The sequence below is a fragment of the Schistocerca cancellata genome, chromosome 2, assembly GCF_023864275.1.
Source record: "Schistocerca cancellata isolate TAMUIC-IGC-003103 chromosome 2, iqSchCanc2.1, whole genome shotgun sequence".
Lineage (NCBI taxonomy): Eukaryota > Metazoa > Arthropoda > Insecta > Orthoptera > Acrididae > Schistocerca > Schistocerca cancellata.
The window spans coordinates 160,945,989-160,955,617 of NC_064627.1; the positions used below are offsets into that span (position 1 = coordinate 160,945,989).

The 9,629-nt window shown below is 45.5% G+C and overlaps 1 non-coding gene across 1 annotated transcript; it reads right to left on the bottom strand.

Moving 5' to 3' along the window:
- Window positions 1–7,361: 7,361 nt before the first annotated feature.
- On the bottom strand, window positions 7,362–7,436 carry Trnas-uga (transfer RNA serine (anticodon UGA)). Its single transcript has one exon. It is a non-coding gene; the product is annotated as a tRNA-Ser (tRNA).
- Window positions 7,437–9,629: the final 2,193 nt, after the last annotated feature.

Here is a 9,629-nt window from a genome sequence, read left to right on the forward strand (position 1 = left end):
ATCACTCTCACAAATTGTAGCCTGTAAGCAAAGTAGACATAGAGTAGAAAATGTAGTAAAAAACATAACACAGTAAAGACGTAAAGCCGGCCGGAGTGGCCGAGCGGCTCTAGGCGCTACAGTCTGGAACCGCGCGACCGCTACGGCCGCAGGTTCGAATCCTGCCTCGGGCATGGTTGTGGGTGTTGTCCTTAGGTTAGTTAGGGGACTGATGACCTCCGAAGGTAAGTCCCATAGCGCTCGGAGCCATTTGAACCAATTTTGAAAGACGTAAGAAACTCAAATATAAATAGATCTATCAAGTGAAAAGCGCTGTAGCTTGTTGGTTAAGAAAGTGCAAAAATGTATGAGAAGCAAGAAGGAACCATCAGATACCAACTCGAAAGGAAAATAGAACGGCTAAGGGACAACTTTATACAGTAGTAAACTAGTGGTAACTTAGAAATTTATCTTTTTTACATAACGTTTGGAGAAGAGGTAAATAAATTTGTAACATGACAAATGGAAAATGATTATATGTATTGGTCAACACGAGGATATTAAATGGTGAAGAAAGCACGAACATATACATCTAGAATCCAATTTAGATCAGTTTGTTGAACAACGCTTCTAAATTATTTGGCCACAACAAAACATTCCACTTGAATAATTAAGAATTTCGTCTAGTTTTTGCAAGGGGTGTTGTCGTTTATCCTGATTTACTACTGTATTGTCCTGATTTAGTCTTCAGTTCGTCATAGCACTTCGGAAATACGTTTCCTGCACTGGCCGTTATATGTGCATAAAATCGATAAAGAAACCAATGCAGGCAACTAACTTCTTTTAAGAAATTTATCATGGCTGTGTGTCCTGTTGTGGCATAATAAAATTTCGAAGCTGATGATCTTTAGCTTTGTGCAAGTGTCACATCTGAGGAAATTCTGTCATCGACTACAGTGACGATGACCTACGACCAGCGTTAGCTGCTGCAGAGCTTAGGCTTAAAATTATAATGTCGCCTGGATTTTTCTCTCTTTAGTATCCAGAATCGCCAACAATATTCACCAGTTCTTGTGACGTTGGTCTAATAGCAGATGAAAGAAATATGCGTCCCAGATATTCTCAGTGTGTATTTCCACAGAGCTCCAAGTCTAAGTTTCTAAGCACCTCCACTACTGCGATGGAATTCAGCACGACACACTATACTGAATGCTTCCACGCATTGTGCTGGCTCCATCTGTCTAATACGCTGAGTGAGGATGGTTGAGACCGGATAGGTTGCAGAAATTCCACACCTTATCTGCTTCCTCCGATCGATCAAGACTCCGTGGCACTTCAAAAGCCTTTCGTCTCAGCATTATTGCGATACGGAATCGTACTTATGTACGAATGGGATCTGTTTCAAAACCGTCTTATTTTGTCGGTGGTTTTTAAGCACTTTTCCTATCGTCGAGCTTATCTAGAATAAGCTACTCTGCAATTTAATCAAATTACATAATATTGCATTGGAAATAAAGCAGAAGCATTTCTTTTAGTCATCCACGTAATATTTTTCCCACAAATTAACATCACAGCATTGCTTTCTCTTCTCTTTTCAGACGTTAATCTTTTCCCGTTTCTTCTCGCACAGCCAGTGTTCCCACAGACTACAGTCACAATCTGTCTACTTACGTAATTATCTCCATTCGTCTTTCCTTATAACCATTTGGAAACTGAGATTCTCTGTACAGCATTACCTTCTTTATCCCGTCGGTACTATTTCTAATTGTCTGCGTTCATACTAAATGCATATGTGTCATAATAAGAACGCTTGGTTAGATGTGAGGTAGTGCCGTAATAAATGAATAAACACTCCTGTTGCTTGCGTTGGAATCCATTGCTGCCCCGTTTTTGTCTGTTACACTTCACGCATATGTTAGCACTAGACGTACCGGACTTCCCCGTACCACATAGTAGTACCATGTGGGTCATTTTTGACCCACAGTAGAAAACCGCCGTTTTATTCGTATTTGGGTGGTGTTTTGAGTGTCTTCATGTTGACAATACGTCGCTAAAATGAATAGTACATTGTCAAAGATAAATTTTCAGAAGTTAACTTTTTTATTTTAAATTTTATGGGTAAATTCCACAATCTTTCATCAATCGTCGTTAAAACAAGTACGTAAAACAATATTATGTTTTTATTTATCAAAAGACTGCAACAGAATCAAAACAGGTTGTTTATGTGAGCATTAATAGTATTATTACTTTTATAGAAAAATAAGGTAAATAACAAATATTTGTGAAAGATTCTAAAATGGAGCAGGTGATTAAAATGCTCTGAGTGTTTTTTTGCTTAGTGCAATCAAGGAACTAAAACATAAGAACAAATAACTTCATCCTATGACTATAAATATTTGGAAATATTTGAGAACGAAGTCGTGACAGAATTGCCTAAGCTGGGATTCAGACACTCGACAAGAGTTTTTGCTCGGCAACTTGATACACATACTAGTTGCACTTGAAGCATACGCTTTATGTTTTATTTCCCTTTGTTGTTTGCAGGAAACCTGAATTTGACAAGACCTTGTACTCTCAAATTGGCCAGTACCGATATCGAGTTCCTGGAATGGGAGACTGACTTCACTCTGCAGTTTATAAGCGACAGTAAGATCATCTGCGACTGTGAGGATAAAGTTCTGACTGTGACAACACCTTTTCCATACTGACCAGCGCCGGTATCGAGTGCCTGCATGGAGAGACTGGTTCCTGTCTGCAGTTTGTAGAGGGCAACAAGCTCATCTGCTACTCTGAGGAAAAGTCCTGACGTGAAATCTTCTTAGAGGTAAGTAACTTAAAAATTGTGTGAGCGTTTATCATGGCATGGTAAAAAATATTGTAAAAGACACCCACAGGCTATCGGTGGGTGCCAGTTGGGACAGTGTAGTGCCTAGCCAGTTAGTCAACTATATCGGCACCCAGTTTATGGAAGTTTCTTCTCAGTATTCTCAGTCTTCTGACATTCAGCATGCATGTTACTCTTTCTCCCTTGGTAAGCTGTGAAAAGATTGTCACCTGAATTGCAAGTGTGTTGCAATCAATGTGTCGTCTGCACTTAGCGCTGCAGGAAGGACCTCCTTGAGTGATCTCCGAAGAGCGCCAGCTAAACTTGTTCCCTTTTTGTTTCATCTCATCTGTCATTTTCATGGAGATAAAGAAGTTGCCAGTCCTGAAGTTCTGCAAGGGCGACGCGCCTAACATCTGCTGTCGCGTAAGAAAACTGGCAGCAGTGCCCCAGACAGCAATGTAGAAAGGGCCGGGGGGGGGAGGGCATTCCCCACCCGGGGGGGGGATTCCCCACTGTATAATACGTTATTCTTTAGCTTCGCAGTGTCACTCCGTAGGTCTACATGTCCAGTCCATAGAAAACGGAATGCCGCGCTGGTATAAAAGTATCATCCGACCACCAAATACTTCGTACTTCACGTTTTTTTTTTTTTTTTTTTTGCCCAAAGTATCATAATACACGCGAACATCTCGTGAATAACGCCGAGACCCGCCCAGGAACTATTTAGTGTCTGAAAACCGGTGTTACTGACTGCGTTCAAATGGGTATGAGACAAAAATGAGCCACATGGTACTACTGGTGTAACAGGTAAATTTTTCATACTACTAGGTGACGTATGGGGATGAAACGTTGGTGAATTGTACAACCCCATAAGTGATGAAAAGTCACGGGAGGGTTTGGTCCTGCGATGATTATGGAGGGGGCTACGGCCCTAGAAAAACCATTGTGGGTCAAAAATGACGCTAATGGTAATTATACTGTTAAAGTACAATGACAGAAGTGCTCAGTGTGCCGTTTCAGAGCAATGACAGATGTCATTTCTGCCCTTTGTTAAGGGGAATAGAAGAAATATAGAATAAACACAGATAAATACTGAGTTTTAACACATGGTAATAAACCAGATATCTATTCTCATACATAAAATTAGATTTTATGATACTGATGCTACAGATAATTCATATCTAACCAAAATAATGCAGAAAGGTATTCTTACTAATTGAAACAACGTTGTCAGGCGAAGTTATTCTGACTGGGAAAAAAGGTTCAATTGTAGGTCAGCTATTCTTCCTCATGTTTTTAAACAATCTGTGGTCTAATATAAACAAACAGAATTAATTTTTGCTGCGGATGATACTAGTATTGTAATCAACCCAAGCATACATACAGCAACAGAAGAAATGGTAAAAAATGTCCTTAAAACTGACTCGTTTCCTGCGAATGGACATAATAACAATTTTAAAAAACAACATATTCAGTTCTGTACACCTAAAGGTACTGCAGAAATGACAAGCTTAACACCGAGTGAGGAAATAATTAATGGGCTGGAAACTTCAAAATTCTTACGTTTCTATATTGATGAGTAATAAAACTGGAAAAAGCACATTTTGGAACTCTTGAAACGACTTCGTTCACCCACATTTGTAATTAGGTTCACTGCAAATCTCGGAGAGGAACAGATTAGTAAGTGGGCATATTTTCTCTTATGGAATGATGAAATGAAGTGATCGTATGGCATAGACGACCAGGAGTTCCCATCTTGGAAAGTTCGGCCTCCGAGTTGCAGGTCTTCCCAGCTGACGCTACAAGGGCGACGTTTGTGTCGATGATGATGTCGAAATGATGATTAGAGTAACACGACACGCAGTCCCCGTGAAGACAATATCTCCGAAATCGCCGGGAATCGAACCCAGGCCCACTGCATGCCAGTCACGCACTGAACACTTAGCTCGTCTATAAGAAAGAAAGTCTTCATTGCTCGAAACCTGTTGTAAGAATAGTATGTGGTGTTCACCTACGATCATTTACGTATCTGTTTAAGGAGTTGGGCAATCTGACTACTACTTCACGTTATGTTTGTTTCCTCATGAAGTTTATTGTAAATAATCCACTGAAGCTCAAAAGGAGCAATAAAGTACGTAATTACAATACCAGAAAAAAACCCGTCACTACTTTACATTAAGATTGTCTTTAGCACAGGAAGGTGTACAAAATGCTGAAACTAAAGTTTTGATACTCCACCCAGTGACATGTAATATCAATTTCTCCTTGACAAATCCAATTTTGTAGAGGAATTTCTGTTATTGCAATGCCACAAAGGTGGTAGTTAGCAATTACTGACTTAAGTCTGCATGCCATTTTTAATAACACAAATGGGCATTTCCAGAATGAGATTTTCACTCTGCAGCGGAGTGTGCGCTGATATGAAACTTCCTGGCAGATTAAAACTGTGTGCCCGACCGAGACTCGAACTCGGGACCTTTGCCTTTCGCGGGCAAGTGCTCTACCAACTGAGCTACCGAAGCACGACTCACGCTCGGTACTCACAGCTTTACTTCTGCCAGTACCTCGTCCCCTACCTTCCAAACTTTACAGAAGCTCTCCTGCGAACCTTGCAGAACTAGCACTCCTGAAAGAAAGGATATTGCGGAGACATGGCTTAGCCACAGCCTGGGGGATGTTTCCAGAATGAGATTTTCACTCTGCAGCGGAGTGTGCGCTGATATGAAACTTCCTGGCAGATTAAAACTGTGTGCCCGACCGAGACTCGAACTCGGGACCTTTGCCTTTCGCGGGCAAGTGCTCTACCAACTGAGCTACCGAAGCACGACTCACGCTCGGTACTCACAGCTTTACTTCTGCCAGTACCTCGTCCCCTACCTTCCAAACTTTACAGAAGCTCTCCTGCGAACCTTGCAGAACTAGCACTCCTGAAAGAAAGGATATTGCGGAGACATGGCTTAGCCACAGCCTGGGGGATGTTTCCAGAATGAGATTTTCACTCTGCAGCGGAGTGTGCGCTGATATGAAACTTCCTGGCAGATTAAAACTGTGTGCCCGACCGAGACTCGAACTCGGGACCTTTGCCTTTCGCGGGCAAGTGCTCTACCAACTGAGCTACCGAAGCACGACTCACGCTCGGTACTCACAGCTTTACTTCTGCCAGTACCTCGTCCCCTACCTTCCAAACTTTACAGAAGCTCTCCTGCGAACCTTGCAGAACTAGCACTCCTGAAAGAAAGGATATTGCGGAGACATGGCTTAGCCACAGCCTGGGGGATGTTTCCAGAATGAGATTTTCACTCTGCAGCGGAGTGTGCGCTGATATGAAACTTCCTGGCAGATTAAAACTGTGTGCCCGACCGAGACTCGAACTCGGGACCTTTGCCTTTCGCGGGCAAGTGCTCTACCAACTGAGCTACCGAAGCACGACTCACGCTCGGTACTCACAGCTTTACTTCTGCCAGTACCTCGTCCCCTACCTTCCAAACTTTACAGAAGCTCTCCTGCGAACCTTGCAGAACTAGCACTCCTGAAAGAAAGGATATTGCGGAGACATGGCTTAGCCACAGCCTGGGGGATGTTTCCAGAATGAGATTTTCACTCTGCAGCGGAGTGTGCGCTGATATGAAACTTCCTGGCAGATTAAAACTGTGTGCCCGACCGAGACTCGAACTCGGGACCTTTGCCTTTCGCGGGCAAGTGCTCTACCAACTGAGCTACCGAAGCACGACTCACGCTCGGTACTCACAGCTTTACTTCTGCCAGTACCTCGTCCCCTACCTTCCAAACTTTACAGAAGCTCTCCTGCGGACCTTGCAGAACTAGCACTCCTGAAAGAAAGGATATTGCGGAGACATGGCTTAGCCACAGCCTGGGGGATGTTTCCAGAATGAGATTTTCACTCTGCAGCGGAGTGTGCGCTGATATGAAACTTCCTGGCAGATTAAAACTGTGTGCCCGACCGAGACTCGAACTCGGGACCTTTGCCTTTCGCGGGCAAGTGCTCTACCAACTGAGCTACCGAAGCACGACTCACGCTCGGTACTCACAGCTTTACTTCTGCCAGTACCTCGTCCCCTACCTTCCAAACTTTACAGAAGCTCTCCTGCGAACCTTGCAGAACTAGCACTCCTGAAAGAAAGGATATTGCGGAGACATGGCTTAGCCACAGCCTGGGGGATGTTTCCAGAATGAGATTTTCACTCTGCAGCGGAGTGTGCGCTGATATGAAACTTCCTGGCAGATTAAAACTGTGTGCCCGACCGAGACTCGAACTCGGGACCTTTGCCTTTCGCGGGCAAGTGCTCTACCAACTGAGCTACCGAAGCACGACTCACGCTCGGTACTCACAGCTTTACTTCTGCCAGTACCTCGTCCCCTACCTTCCAAACTTTACAGAAGCTCTCCTGCGAACCTTGCAGAACTAGCACTCCTGAAAGAAAGGATATTGCGGAGACATGGCTTAGCCACAGCCTGGGGGATGTTTCCAGAATGAGATTTTCACTCTGCAGCGGAGTGTGCGCTGATATGAAACTTCCTGGCAGATTAAAACTGTGTGCCCGACCGAGACTCGAACTCGGGACCTTTGCCTTTCACGGGCAAGTGCTCTACCAACTGAGCTACCGAAGCACGACTCACGCTCGGTACTCACAGCTTTACTTCTGCCAGTACCTCGTCCCCTACCTTCCAAACTTTACAGAAGCTCTCCTGCGAACCTTGCAGAACTAGCACTCCTGAAAGAAAGGATATTGCGGAGACATGGCTTAGCCACAGCCTGGGGGATGTTTCCAGAATGAGATTTTCACTCTGCAGCGGAGTGTGCGCTGATATGAAACTTCCTGGCAGATTAAAACTGTGTGCCCGACCGAGACTCGAACTCGGGACCTTTGCCTTTCGCGGGCAAGTGCTCTACCAACTGAGCTACCGAAGCACGACTCACGCTCGGTACTCACAGCTTTACTTCTGCCAGTACCTCGTCCCCTACCTTCCAAACTTTACAGAAGCTCTCCTGCGAACCTTGCAGAACTAGCACTCCTGAAAGAAAGGATATTGCGGAGACATGGCTTAGCCACAGCCTGGGGGATGTTTCCAGAATGAGATTTTCACTCTGCAGCGGAGTGTGCGCTGATATGAAACTTCCTGGCAGATTAAAACTGTGTGCCCGACCGAGACTCGAACTCGGGACCTTTGCCTTTCGCGGGCAAGTGCTCTACCAACTGAGCTACCGAAGCACGACTCACGCTCGGTACTCACAGCTTTACTTCTGCCAGTACCTCGTCCCCTACCTTCCAAACTTTACAGAAGCTCTCCTGCGAACCTTGCAGAACTAGCACTCCTGAAAGAAAGGATATTGCGGAGACATGGCTTAGCCACAGCCTGGGGGATGTTTCCAGAATGAGATTTTCACTCTGCAGCGGAGTGTGCGCTGATATGAAACTTCCTGGCAGATTAAAACTGTGTGCCCGACCGAGACTCGAACTCGGGACCTTTGCCTTTCGCGGGCAAGTGCTCTACCAACTGAGCTACCGAAGCACGACTCACGCTCGGTACTCACAGCTTTACTTCTGCCAGTACCTCGTCCCCTACCTTCCAAACTTTACAGAAGCTCTCCTGCGAACCTTGCAGAACTAGCACTCCTGAAAGAAAGGATATTGCGGAGACATGGCTTAGCCACAGCCTGGGGGATGTTTCCAGAATGAGATTTTCACTCTGCAGCGGAGTGTGCGCTGATATGAAACTTCCTGGCAGATTAAAACTGTGTGCCCGACCGAGACTCGAACTCGGGACCTTTGCCTTTCGCGGGCAAGTGCTCTACCAACTGAGCTACCGAAGCACGACTCACGCTCGGTACTCACAGCTTTACTTCTGCCAGTACCTCGTCCCCTACCTTCCAAACTTTACAGAAGCTCTCCTGCGAACCTTGCAGAACTAGCACTCCTGAAAGAAAGGATATTGCGGAGACATGGCTTAGCCACAGCCTGGGGGATGTTTCCAGAATGAGATTTTCACTCTGCAGCGGAGTGTGCGCTGATATGAAACTTCCTGGCAGATTAAAACTGTGTGCCCGACCGAGACTCGAACTCGGGACCTTTGCCTTTCGCGGGCAAGTGCTCTACCAACTGAGCTACCGAAGCACGACTCACGCTCGGTACTCACAGCTTTACTTCTGCCAGTACCTCGTCCCCTACCTTCCAAACTTTACAGAAGCTCTCCTGCGAACCTTGCAGAACTAGCACTCCTGAAAGAAAGGATATTGCGGAGACATGGCTTAGCCACAGCCTGGGGGATGTTTCCAGAATGAGATTTTCACTCTGCAGCGGAGTGTGCAGAGTCCCGAGTTCGAGTCTCGATCGGGCACACAGTTTTAATCTGCCAGGAAGTTTCATATCAGCGCACACTCCGCTGCAGAGTGAAAATCTCATTCTGGAAACATCCCCCAGGCTGTGGCTAAGCCATGTCTCCGCAATATCCTTTCTTTCAGGAGTGCTAGTTCTGCAAGGTTCGCAGGAGAGCTTCTGTAAAGTTTGGAAGGTAGGGGACGAGGTACTGGCAGAAGTAAAGCTGTGAGTACCGAGTGTGAGTCGTGCTTCGGTAGCTCAGTTGGTAGAGCACTTGCCCGCGAAAGGCAAAGGTCCCGAGTTCGAGTCTCGGTCGGGCACACAGTTTTAATCTGCCAGGAAGTTTCATATCAGCGCACACTCCGCTGCAGAGTGAAAATCTCATTCTGGAAACATCCCCCAGGCTGTGGCTAAGCCATGTCTCCGCAATATCCTTTCTTTCAGGAGTGCTAGTTCTGCAAGGTTCGCAGGAGAGCTTCTGTAAA